Source organism: Lampetra fluviatilis, chromosome 48 (genome assembly GCF_964198595.1).
Source record: "Lampetra fluviatilis chromosome 48, kcLamFluv1.1, whole genome shotgun sequence".
NCBI classification, from domain to species: Eukaryota; Metazoa; Chordata; class Hyperoartia; order Petromyzontiformes; family Petromyzontidae; genus Lampetra; species Lampetra fluviatilis.
In genome coordinates this window covers 9,822,009-9,836,029 of record NC_136322.1, presented here as the reverse complement: position 1 = coordinate 9,836,029, position 14,021 = coordinate 9,822,009, and positions in this window count along the sequence as shown.

Genomic DNA, 14,021 nt, shown 5'->3' with positions numbered 1-14,021 from the left:
CGATCTACTTCGCCGCGGGTCCGATGTTTGACCCCAATATCTGGGGGTGTGCGCTTTGCCGGGGCTTCTAACTGCCCCCCCCCCCCCACCGGGCCCACACCTAAAATGAAGAAGGGTCGTTGCTCGAAACGTCGGCCATGATACGGTGGGGAGGGGAGGGCGGGGGTGGGGGTGTGGATTTGTGCCGAGTTGAAGACTTGTTCGGGGCGGGTGGTGGCTCTGTGGTTGGACCTCGTGTATTGGTAGTGGGCTACATCTACGTGGTAGACCACCACGTGGTCCGTGACAGATCACGTGGCTCGCAGTCCTACTCCTGCTGCCCACGTGGTCTATGGCCGCCCACGTGGTCGACCGCCACGTGGGTCTACTACTACCACTACCCACGTGGGTGCTCGCGTGTGTCTGTGTGTGTGTGTGTGTATACACACACGCGCGAGTTGGTACTCGAGCGAGCGTGTGTGTGTGCGTGTACGTGTGTGTGCGTGTGTGTGTGTGCGTATGTGTGTGCGTGTGTGTGTGTATATACACACACGCGCAAGTTGGTACTCGAGCGAGCGTGTGTGTGTGTGTGCGCGTGTGTGCGCGTGTGTGCGCGTGTGTGTGCGCGCGTGTGTGTGCGTGCGTGTGCGTGTGTCCGCGTGGCTCTCTGACTCCCCTCTCCCGATCTTACCGCTCGTTATTGTTCTATAGTAGAGGGGGGGGGGTTGGGTTGGGTTGCATAATGGCCGACTCTGCGCGGTGACGTCACTCCTTCCTGCGTCTTCCACGTGCAGAGGCCGTTGGGGCCGCGGGGGGTGGGGGGGAGGGGGGGTCACCGGATCGTGACCTCCATGGCCCAATGACCCCAACCCCCCTCCTTAGAGGTCGTGGCATTGCCAGGTCACGACCCTTTGACCTCTTTGTCGTCGTTTTTTTTACCGAAGATTTCGCGTTTACGACTACATATCAAGCGGCATGGCCGCCTCCTCCTCCTCCTCCTCCCCCCGTGTCTCCCCCGTGTCATCTCACGTCTCCCCCGTGTCTCCCCCGTGTCTCCCATATCTCTTCGTGTCTCCCCCCGTGTCTCCCCCCCCTGTGTCTCCCCCCCCTGTGTCTCCCCCGTGTCTCCCATATCTCTTCGTGTCTCCCCCGTGTCTCCCCCCCGTGTCTCCCCCGTGTCTCCCCTATCTCTTCGTGTCTCCCCCCGTATCTCCCTGTGGCTCCACTTGTCTCCCCGTGTCTCCCCCCGTATCTCCCTGCGTCTCCCTGTGTTTCTCCGTGTCTCCCTGTGTCTCCCCGTGTCTCCCTGTGTCTCCCCGTGTCTCCCTGTGTCTCCCCGTGTCTCCCTGTGTCTCCCCGTGTCTCCGTCTCTCCCCGTGTCTCCGTCTCTCCCCGTGTCTCCGTCTCTCCCCGTGTCTCCCTGTGTCTCCCTGTGTCTCCGTCTCTCCCCGTGTCTCCCCCGTGTCTCCCCGTGTCTCCCCGTGTCTCCCCGTGTCTCCGTCTCTCCCCGCGTCTCCCCATCTCTTCGTGTTTCCCGGCGTCTCTGTGTCTCCCCCGTGTCTCCCCCGTGTCTCCCCGTGTCTCCCCGTGTCTCCCCGTGTCTCGCCGTGTCTCCCCGTGTCTCCCCGCGTCTCCCCCGTGTCTCCCCGTGTCTCCCTGCGTCTCCCCGCGTCTCCCCCGTGTCTCCCCGTGTCTCCCCGTGTCCCCCTGTGTCTCCCCGTTTCTCCCCGTGTCTCCCCGTGTTTCCCCCGTGTCTCCCCCGTGTCTCCCCGCGTCTCCCCGTGTCTCCCCGTGTCTCCCCGTGTCTCCCCCGTGTCCCCCTGTGTCTCCCCGTGTCTCCCCGTGTCTCCCCCGTGTCTCCCCCGTGTCTCCCCGTGTCCCCCCGTGTCCCCCCGTGTCTCCCCGTGTCTCCCCCGTGTCTCCCCGTGTCTCCCCGTGTCTCCCCCGTGTCTCCCCGTGTCCCCCCGTGTCTCCCCGTGTCTCCCCCGTGTCTCCCCCGTGTTTCCCCGTGTTTCCCCGCGTTTCCCCACGTCTCCCCGCGTTTCCCCACGTCTCCCCGTGTCTCCCCGTGTCTCCCCGTGTCTCCCTGTGTCTCCCCGTGTCTCCCCGTGTCTCCCCGCGTTTCCCTGTGTCTCCCCCGTGTCTCCCCCGTGTCTCCCCGTGTCTCCCCGTGTCTCCCCGTGTCTCCCCACGTCTCCCCCGTGTCTCCCCGTGTCTCCCCGTGTCTCCCCCGTGTCTCCCCCGTGTCTCCCCGTCTCTCCCCGCGTCTCCCCGTGTCTCCCCATGTCTCCCCGTGTCCCCCAGTGTCTCCCCGTGTCTCCCCCGTGTCTCCCCGTGTCCCCCCGTGTCTCCCCGTGTCTCCGCGCGTCTCCCCGTGTCTCCGCGCGTCTCCCCGTGTCTCCGCGCGTCTCCCCGTGTCTCCCCGTGTCTCCCCGTGTCTCCCCCGTGTCTCCCCGTGTCTCCCCGTGTCTCCCCCGTGTCTCCCCATGTCCCCCCGTGTCTCCCCGTGTCTCCCCCGTGTCTCCCCCGTGTCTCCCCGTGTCCCCCCGTGTCTCCCCGTGTCTCCGCGCGTCTCCCCGTGTCTCCGCGCGTCTCCCCGTGTCTCCGCGCGTCTCCCCGTGTCTCCCCGTGTTTCCCCGTGTCTCCCCGTGTCTCCCTGTGTCTCCCCCGTGTCTCCCCGTGTCTCCCCGCGTTTCCCCACGTCTCCCCGTGTCTCCCCGTGTCTCCCCGTGTCTCCCCCGTGTCTACCCGCGTTTCCCCGTGTTTCCCCGTGTCTCCCCGCGTCTCCCCCGCGTCTCCCCCGTGTCTCCCCGTGTCTCCCCCGTGTCTCCCCGTGTCTCCCCCGTGTCTACCCCGTGTCTCCCCGTGTCTCCCCCGTGTCTCCCCGCGTCTCCCCCGCGTCTCCCCCGTGTCTCCCCGTGTCTCCCCCGTGTCTCCCCGCGTCTCCCCCGCGTCTCCCCCGTGTCTCCCCGTGTCTCCCCCGTGTCTCCCCGTGTCTCCCCCGTGTCTCCCCGTGTCTCCCCGTGTCTCCCCCGTGTCTCCCCGTGTCCCCCCGTGTCTCCCCGTGTCTCCCCCGTGTCTCCCCCGTGTTTCCCCGTGTTTCCCCGCGTTTCCCCACGTCTCCCCGCGTTTCCCCACGTCTCCCCGTGTCTCCCTGTGTCTCCCCGTGTCTCCCCGTGTCTCCCCGCGTTTCCCTGTGTCTCCCCCGTGTCTCCCCCGTGTCTCCCCGTGTCTCCCCGTGTCTCCCCGTGTCTCCCCACGTCTCCCCCGTGTCTCCCCGTGTCTCCCCGTGTCTCCCCCGTGTCTCCCCCGTGTCTCCCCGTCTCTCCCCGCGTCTCCCCGTGTCTCCCCATGTCTCCCCGTGTCCCCCAGTGTCTCCCCGTGTCTCCCCCGTGTCTCCCCGTGTCCCCCCGTGTCTCCCCGTGTCTCCGCGCGTCTCCCCGTGTCTCCGCGCGTCTCCCCGTGTCTCCGCGCGTCTCCCCGTGTCTCCCCGTGTCTCCCCGTGTCTCCCCCGTGTCTCCCCGTGTCTCCCCGTGTCTCCCCCGTGTCTCCCCATGTCCCCCCGTGTCTCCCCGTGTCTCCCCCGTGTCTCCCCCGTGTCTCCCCGTGTCCCCCCGTGTCTCCCCGTGTCTCCGCGCGTCTCCCCGTGTCTCCGCGCGTCTCCCCGTGTCTCCGCGCGTCTCCCCGTGTCTCCCCGTGTTTCCCCGTGTCTCCCCGTGTCTCCCTGTGTCTCCCCCGTGTCTCCCCGTGTCTCCCCGCGTTTCTTCACGTCTCCCCGTGTCTCCCCGTGTCTCCCCGTGTCTCCCCCGTGTCTACCCGCGTTTCCCCGTGTTTCCCCGTGTCTCCCCGCGTCTCCCCCGCGTCTCCCCCGTGTCTCCCCGTGTCTCCCCCGTGTCTCCCCGTGTCTCCCCCGTGTCTACCCCGTGTCTCCCCGTGTCTCCCCCGTGTCTCCCCGCGTCTCCCCCGCGTCTCCCCCGTGTCTCCCCGTGTCTCCCCCGTGTCTCCCCGCGTCTCCCCCGCGTCTCCCCCGTGTCTCCCCGTGTCTCCCCCGTGTCTCCCCGTGTCTCCCCCGTGTCTACCCCGTGTCTCCCCCGTGTCTCGTCTCAATTGTCTCCTGAGCCCTAAAACTGTGCCAAGACAGCATGACCCATGTGACCCCAACTCTAACCCCAACTCTAACCCCCCACTCATTCACCCACCCACTCATTCATTCACCCACTCATTCACTCACCCACCCACCCACTCATTCACCCACTCATTCACCCACCCACTCATTCACCCACCCACCCACTCATTCACCCACCCACCCACTCATTCACCCACCCACTCATTCACCCACCCACCCACTCATTCATTCACCCACTCATTCACCCACCCACTCATTCATTCACCCACTCATTCATTCACCCACTCATTCACCCACCCACTCATTCACCCACCCACCCACTCATTCACCCACCCACTCATTCACCCACTAACCCACCCACTCATTCACCCATCCACTCATTCACCCACCCACCCGCCCACTCATTCACCCACCCACCCGCCCACTCATTCACCCACTCACTCATTCACCAACCCACACATTCATTCACCCACTAACCCACTCATTCATCCACCCACTCATTCACTCACCCACCCACTCATTCACCCACTCATTCACCCACCCACTCATTCATTTACCCACTCATTCACCCACCCACTCATTCACCCACCCGCCCACTCATTCACCCACTCATTCACCCACCCACCCGCCCACTCATTCACCCACCCACCCGCCCACTCATTCACCCACCCACTCATTCACCCACCCGCCCACTCATTCACCCACGCACCCACTCATTCACCCACCAACCCGCCCACTCATTCACCCACCCACTCATTCACCCACCCGCCCACTCATTCACCCACTCATTCACCCACCCACCCGCCCACTCATTCACCCACCCACCCGCCCACTCATTCACCCACCCACCCGCCCACTCATTCACCCACCCACTCATTCACCCACCCGCCCACTCATTCACCCACCCACCCACTCATTCACCCACCAACCCGCCCACTCATTCACCCACCCACTCATTCACCCACCCGCCCACTCATTCACCCACTCATTCACCCACCCACCCGCCCACTCATTCACCCACCCACCCGCCCACTCATTCACCCACCCACCCGCCCACTCATTCACCCACCCACTCATTCACCCACCCGCCCACTCATTCACCCACCCACCCACTCATTCACCCACCAACCCGCCCACTCATTCACCCACCCACTCATTCACCCACCCGCCCACTCATTCACCCACCCACCCACTCATTCACCCACCCACCCATTCATTCACCCACCCACTCATTCACCCACCCACTCATTCACCCACCCGCCCACTCATTCACCCACCCACTCATTCACCCACCCGCCCACTCATTCACCCACCCACCCACTCATTCACCCACCCATTCATTCACCCACCCACTCATTCACCCACCCACTCATTCACCCACCCGCCCACTCATTCACCCACCCACCCATTCGATCGGTCGCTCGCTCATCCACTCATCCACTCACTCACAAGCTCATTGATCCACCCACTCACTCACACACGCATTGATTCACTCACTCACTCACAAACTTATTGATTCACTCACTCACAAACTCATTGATTCATTCACTTACAAACTCATTGATTCACTCACTCACTCACAAACTCATTGATTCACTCACTCACAAACTAATTGATTCACTCACTCACAAACTCATTGATTCACTCACTCACAAACTCATTGATTCACTCACTCACAAACTCATTGATTCGCTCACTCACAAACTAATTGATTCACTCACTCACAAACTCATTGATTCACTCACTCACAAACTCATTGATTCACTCACTCACGAACTCATTGATTCACTCACTCACAAACTCATTGATTCACTCACTTACTCACAGACTCATTGATTCACTCACTCACAAACTAATTGATTCACTCACTTACTTACTCACAGACTCATTGATTCACTCACTCACAAACTCATTGATTCACTCACTTACTTACTCACAAACTAATTGATTCACTCACTCACAAACTCATTGATTCACTCACTTACTTACTCACAGACTCATTGATTCACTCACTCACAGACTCATTGATTCACTCACTTACTTACTCACAAACTAATTGATTCACTCACTCACAAACTCATTGATTCACTCACTCACTTACTCACAAACTAATTGATTCACTCACTTACTTACTCACAGACTCATTGATTCACTCACTCACTCACAAACTCATTGATTCACTCACTTACTTACTCACAAACTAATTGATTCACTCACTCACAAACTCATTGATTCACTCACTTACTTACTCACAGACTCATTGATTCACTCACTCACAAACTCATTGATTCACTCACTTACTTACTCACAGACTCATTGATTCACTCACTCACAGACTCATTGATTCACTCACTTACTTACTCACAAACTAATTGATTCACTCACTCACAAACTCATTGATTCACTCACTTACTTACTCACAGACTCATTGATTCACTCACTCACAAACTCATTGATTCACTCACTTACTTACTCACAAACTAATTGATTCACTCACTCACAAACTCATTGATTCACTCACTTACTTACTCACAGACTCATTGATTCACTCACTCACAAACTCATTGATTCACTCACTTACTTACTCACAAACTAATTGATTCACTCACTCACAAACTCATTGATTCACTCACTTACTTACTCACAAACTAATTGATTCACTCACTCACAAACTCATTGATTCACTCACTTACTTACTCACAAACTAATTGATTCACTCACTCACAAACTCATTGATTCACTCACCTACTTACTCACAGACTCATTGATTCACTCACTCACAAACTCATTGATTCACTCACTTACTCACAAACTAATTGATTCACTCACTCACAAACTCATTGATTCACTCACTTACTTACTCACAGACTCATTGATTCACTCACTCACAAACTCATTGATTCACTCACTTACTTACTCACAAACTCATTGATTCACTCACTCACACTCATTGATTCACTCACTTACTCACAAACTCATTGATTCACTCACTCACAAACTCATTGATTCACTTACTCACTTCCTGCACACAGCCCCCTGTCCCCTGTCCCTGTGTGTCTCTGTGTGATGAGTTTGTGTGTCTCTGTGTGGTGAGTCTCTGGGTCTCTGTGTGTGGTGAGTCTGTGGGTCTCTGTGTTATGAGTCTGTGGGTCTCTGTGTGATGAGTCTCTGGGTCTCTGTGTGTGGTGAGTCTGTGGGTCTCTGTGTGGTGAGTCTGTGGGTCTCTGTGTGATGAGTCTGTGGGTCTCTGCGTGGTGATTCTGTGGGTCTCTGTGTGATGAGTCTGTGGGTCTGTGTGGTGAGTCTGTGGGTCTCTGTGTGGTGAGTCTGTGGGTCTGTGTGGTGAGTCTGTGGGTCTCTATTTGATGAGTCTGTGGGTCTCTGTGTGGTGAGTCTGTGGGTCTCTGTGTGGTGAGTCTGTGGGTCTTCGTGTGAGTCTATGGGTCTCCGTGTGAGTCTATGGGTCTCCGTGTGAGTCTATGGGTCTCCGTGTGATTCTATGGGTCTGTGTGTACCCTTGTAAACTGTGAGTCGAAGGGCATGAGTGGGATTCACTCACTGTGCCCTGAGTTCAACTGGGCAGGAGTTGCTACTCAATTCATATCCATTCACTTACACACCCATTCATTCACACACTCACCCATTCACACACACCCATTCATTCACACACTCACCCATTCACTTACAAACCCATTTATTCACACACTTATCCATTCACACACACACCCATTCACTTACACACTCACCCATTCATTCACACACACACCCATTCACACACCCATTCACTTACACACACCCATTCACTTTCTCATCCATTCACATAAACACCCATTCACTTACTCACTCATCCATTCACATAAACACCCATTCAGTTACACACTCACCCATTCACTTACACACCTATTCATTCACACATTCATCCATTCACACACACACTCATTCACTTACACACTCACCCATTCACTTACACACCCATTCACTTACACTCACCCATTCACACACACACCCATTCACTTACACTCATCCATTCACACACACACCCATTCACTTACACACTCATTCATTCACACACACACCCATTCACTTACACACTCATTCATTCACACACACACCCATTCACTTACACACTCACCCATTCACTTACCCATTCACACACACACACCCATTCACTTACTCATCCATTTGCATAAACACCCATTCACTTACTCATTCATTCATTCACATAAACACTCATTCAGTTACACACTCATCCATTCACATAAACACCCATTCATTCACTCACCCATTCAACCAACCATTCACCCACTCACTCACTCACCCACTCATTCACCCACTCACTCACTCACTCAACTCACCTACACACTCACCCACCCACCCACTCACCCATCACTCACTCACCCACCCACTTACTCACCCACCCACTCACCCACCCACTCACCCACTCACCCACCCACTCACCCACCCACTCACCCACTCACTCACCCACCCACTCACTCACTCACTGACCCACCCACTCACTCATCACTCACTCATCACTCACCCACCCACTCACTCACCCACTCACCCACCCACTCACTCATCACTCACTCACTCACTCACCCACCCACTCACCCACCCACCCACCCACTCACCCACCCACCCACTCACCCACCCACTCACTCATCACTCACTCACTCACCCACCCACTCACCCACTCACTCACCCACCCACTCACTCACTCACTGACCCACCCACTCACTCATCACTCACTCATCACTCACCCACCCACTCACTCACCCACTCACCCACCCACTCACTCATCACTCACTCACTCACTCACCCACCCACTCACCCACCCACCCACCCACTCACCCACCCACCCACTCACCCACCCACTCACTCATCACTCACTCACTCACCCACCCACTCACCCATCACCCACTCACTCACCCACCCACCACCCACTCACCCACCCACCCACTCACTCACCCACCCACCACCCACTCACCCACTCACTCACCACCCCCTCCCAACCATCACCCGTGAACCCTGACCCCGACACTCGGGCATGCCATTTTTATGCAAGTAAGCATGATGATGTTCTTGTTGTTGATGTTGTTGTTGATGTTGTTGATGTTGTTGTTGTGGTTTTCAACTCGGAATTTCTCCTGCGCTGTTCGGCAGCCGGAGTGCAATAATTGATGATGATGATGATGATTACGAAGATTATACGATTATTACGACTACTGCCGCTATTGTATTACTATGGTTACGTATACTACTACTATTATATGATTATACTTACTAGACTTACGATGAGTATTGTTATTTAATTATGATATTCACCTTCGTTTGTACGAAATCTAAACAAATAAACATTGCTATGCCAGAAAGCGGGTTTCGCCTTGGCTCTCCACTCGCTCAGCTCGCTCAGAAGAAACCCGAAGACCTAAAAAGCGCTTTGTGAGAGGGGGGGGGGTCAAGGGCCGCCCCCCCCCAAACCCCCCCCCCCCAGACACACAAGACAAAGATCCCCCGTGTAGCCTCTAGAGATACATAGAAACTCATAGAGACCTATAGAGACACATAGAGACCCACAGAGACCCACAGAGACCCACAGAGATACACAGAGACCTATAGAGACACATAAAGACCCATAGAAACTCATAGAGACCCACAGATATACACAAAGACCTATAGAGACCCACAGAGACCCACATAGATACACAGAGACCTATAGAGACACATAAAGACCCATAGAGACCCACAGAGATACACAGAGACCTATAGAGACCCACAGAGACCCACAGAGATACACAGAGACCTATAGAGACACATAAAGACCCATAGAGACCCACAGAGACCCACAGAGATACACAGAGACCCATAGAGATACATAGAGACCCACAGAGACCCACAGAGATACATAGAGACCTATAGAGACACATAAAGACCCATAGAGACCCATAGAGACCCACAGAGATACACAGAGACCTATAGAGACACATAAAGACCCATAGAGACCCACAGAGACCCACAGAGATACACAGAGACCTATAGAGACACATAAAGACCCATAGAGACCCACAGAGACCCACAGAGATACACAGAGACCTATAGAGACACATAAAGACCCACATAGACCTATAGAGATACACAGAAACCCATAGACACTCATAGAGACCCACAGAGACCCACAGAGATACACAGAGACCTATAGAGACACATAAAGACCCATAGAGACCTATAGAGATACATAGAGACCCATAGACACTCATAGAGACCCACAGAGACCCACAAAGATACACAGAGACCTATAGAGACACATAAAGACCCATAGAGACCTATAGAGATACATAGAGACCCATAGACACTCATAGAGACCCACAGAGACCCACAGAGATACACAGAGACCTATATAGACATATAAAGACCCATAGAGACCTATAGAGATACATAGAGACCCATAGACACTCATACAGACCTATAAACACCTTTACCCAAACAACCAAAGACTAACACACGTGGAGTTTGTGTGACTCATGATGATTGATGCGTTTTGTCGATGGGGTTTTTCCCTTCTGGAACAGATAATCTGAGTATGTCTTTACCACCATCACTCCCTCAGCCTAGAAAGGTCATCTCGCACCCACAGATGCTGGCGTGCGTGCACTTGCCCGCCACTTTGTTTACAGCTACACAGGGGATCTTTGTCTGTGTGTGTGTCTGTGTGTGTCTGTGTGTCTGTGTGTGTGCGTTCGACACTTCACGTGGCCTCAGGGTGCACATGGCCTGGCACAAGCGTCGTGGTGACGTCACCGCCACTTAGTGGCGAATGGCGGTTGTTGTTGTGTGTGTCTGTGTGTGTGTGGCTGTGTGTGTGTCTGTGTGTATGTCTGTCTGTGTGTCTGTGTGTGTCTGCGTGTGTTTGTGTGTGTGTCTGTGTCTCTCTGTGTGTATGTCTGTGTGTGTGTCTGTCTGTGTGTGTGTCTGTGTGTGTGTCTGTCTGTGTGTGTGTCTGTGTGTGTGTCTGTGTCTGCGTGTGTCTGTCTGTGTGTGTCTCTGTGTGTCTGTGAGTCTCTCTGTGTCTATCTGTCTGTGTCTATCTGACTGTGTGTGTCTGTCTGTCTGTGTGTGTCTGTCTGTGTGTCTGCGTGTGTCTGTCTGTGTGTCTCTCGCTGTGTCTAGCTGTGTGTGTCTGTCTGCGTGTGTGTCTTCGTCTGTGTGTGTCTGTGTGTGTCTATCTGACTGTGTCTATCTGACTGTGTGTGTCTATCTGTCTGTGTGTGTGTCTGTCTGTGAGTGAGTCTCTCTGTGTCTATCGGTCTGTGTGTGTCTGTGTGTGTGAGTGAGTCTCTTTGTGTCTCTCTGTCTGTGTGTGTGAGTGAGTGTCTCTGTGTCTATCTGTCTGCGTGTGTCTGTGTGTGTGTGAGTATCTTTGTGTCTATCTGTCTGTGTGTGTCTGTGTGTGTGTGTGAGTATCTCTGTGTCTATCTGTCTGTGTCTATCTGTCTGTGTCTGTGAGTCTCTCTGTGTCTATCTGTCTGTTTGTGTCTGCGTGTGTCTGTCTGTGAGTCTCTCTGTGTCTGTCTGTGTGTGTCGTGTCCGGCTAAACAACTTCCCTACCTCCTCGCTGTGGCGGTCAGTGCCATGGGGGGGAGGGCCAACTGAGATTTTCCATTCTCATTGCATTTGTAGCCACCGCACATTCGAGTGGCTGGTAACCCCTCCACCTTCAATTGATTTAATACCCAACTAAGCTTGTGCAGGATGCCCCGAGGGGACAGGCGTCTATGACGTCTCCTGGCCAAACCCCATTTGGTGGAGCCAGGAGATTGAATCATTGGGGCTCCTCCAGAAACAACAACAACAACAAAAACCACTTCGTGTGGCCACGTGGAATGTTCGAACACTCACTGCGTGGGAGAAGTTTCCACTCAACTGTTGGCAGCTAGACCGGTACCGCCTGGATCTCTCTCTCTCTGTGGTATTCAAGAGGTCCGGTGGACCGGCTCTGGCTCCTGTCGCCAAGAGGGGTGGACAATCCTCTACTCGGGGAAGGAGACTGCCAAACAACAGGGAGTGGCTCTTCTTCTGAACAAAAGAATGAAGGGGGCGTGGGAGCGTGGCGGTGAGGTGTGGGAAGCTGTAAGCCCCAGGATACTTTGGGCTCACCTTCCCATCAACCGGAGGCGAGGAGTGGTGGTCGTGGTTACTTATGCCCCCACCGAAGATGAACATCAGTGGTGGGATGCAGGCAAGGCCGATGCCTTATATGACCTCCTGTCACAGGTGCTGGCTAAAGTGGCCCCTCGGGATAGAGTCATCCTGTTGGGTGACTTCAATGCCCGAGTTGGTCATGATGCTGGCACCTGGTCTGGAGTGATTGGAAGGCATGGGCCAGATCAGCTCAATAACAACGGTAGGAGGCTGCTAGATTTGTGTGCAGCCCATGGGCTTGTAATTACCAACACGTTGTTCTGGCATTGGCGCATCCACACAACATCATGGATGCATGCCAGGTCTAAGCAAGAACATCTGATGGACTACATAGTTACGGAACAGCGGATGCAGGCTTATGTCCATGACACCAGGACCTACCGTGGAGCTGATCTGCCCACTGACCATCGGCTTGTCATCTGTAAGATGCGCCTGCCATTCTTCCACTCCGGTGGTGGGTGTACACCCAGGGCCCCGTTCAAACCCACAGTGGCCTGGTCTCAGTTAGCTGATGAAAGTTGCAAGCGAGAATTTAATCATCGCTTGCGGCTGCTGGGGTTGGCATCGTCCCCCACTCCTCCTGGTGTCGAGTGGAAATGGGCGAGGTTTACGACTGTGACTCATGCAGCGGCAATGGTTGCTTTGGGTGCACGGACCAGACCTCCCCAGAGACCCTAGCTGACAGAAGAGGTGTTCAGGCTGGCTGAGAAAAAGCGACAGGCCCACTCCTATGACCGGCTCCAGTTTAACAGCAGAGGTCTCACTCCGATTCAGTTGAGCGGCAATATCTTTTCATCGGTTGCGTGACGCTGTGTGGAAGCTCCCTGGTCTGTCGCTCCGCACGAAGCTTCAGGTCTTCTCGGCCACAGTCATTCCCTCCCTTCTCTACGCTTGCGAAACGTGGACCCCCCTAATGGAGCATCTTCGCCGGTTAGAAACATTTAGGCTGGCCTGCCTACGATCCATCCTGGGTTTAACCTGCAGGCTGGATTGTGTGAGAAGCTCACAAATCCCTGAAAGATCTGGAAAAAGTCCCATCGGTGAGCTCCTCCGGCAGGCAAGGTTGCGTTGGCTGGGTCATGTAGCCCGCATGCCCAGCCACCGCATGCCTAAACAGCTTTTGTTCGGCCGGATCGAGGGGGCTAAACGGGCGCGGCACGGGCTAGAGAAGAGATGGAGTGATGTGGTACAGGAGGACGTGGAGCTGAATGGACTTGCCAATGACTGGTACCAGCGGTGTCAAGATCGGCCTCTGTGGAGGAGGCTCGTGAAGGACGCTACTGGGCAGTTGGAGGCAGTCGCCCTCCAACAACAACGGAGGGCGGAGGAGCGACGCTCACAACAACGAGCGGAGCGCCGGGTGGCTAAAGCACAGTAAGTTGGCACAGTAGGGGGCACAGGTGGTGCATCAGCCACTCATCTCGGTCATCTCGGTCAGTCGACCCGTGGCACCTGCTGGGTCTGCCCCGTGACCTCCTCCTGCCAGCGGGCGTTCGACACTTCACGTGGCCTCAAGGTGCACATGGCCTGGCACAAGCGTCGTGGTGACGTCACCGCCACTTAGTGGCGAATGGCGGTTGTTGTTGTTGATGAGTGTGTGGGGTGTGTGTGAGTTTGTGTGTGAGTTTGTGTGTGAGTGTGTGTGTGTGAGTGTCTGTGTGGGGTGTGTGAGTGTGTGTGTGAGTGTGTGAGTGTCTGTGTGTGAGTGTGTGTGTGA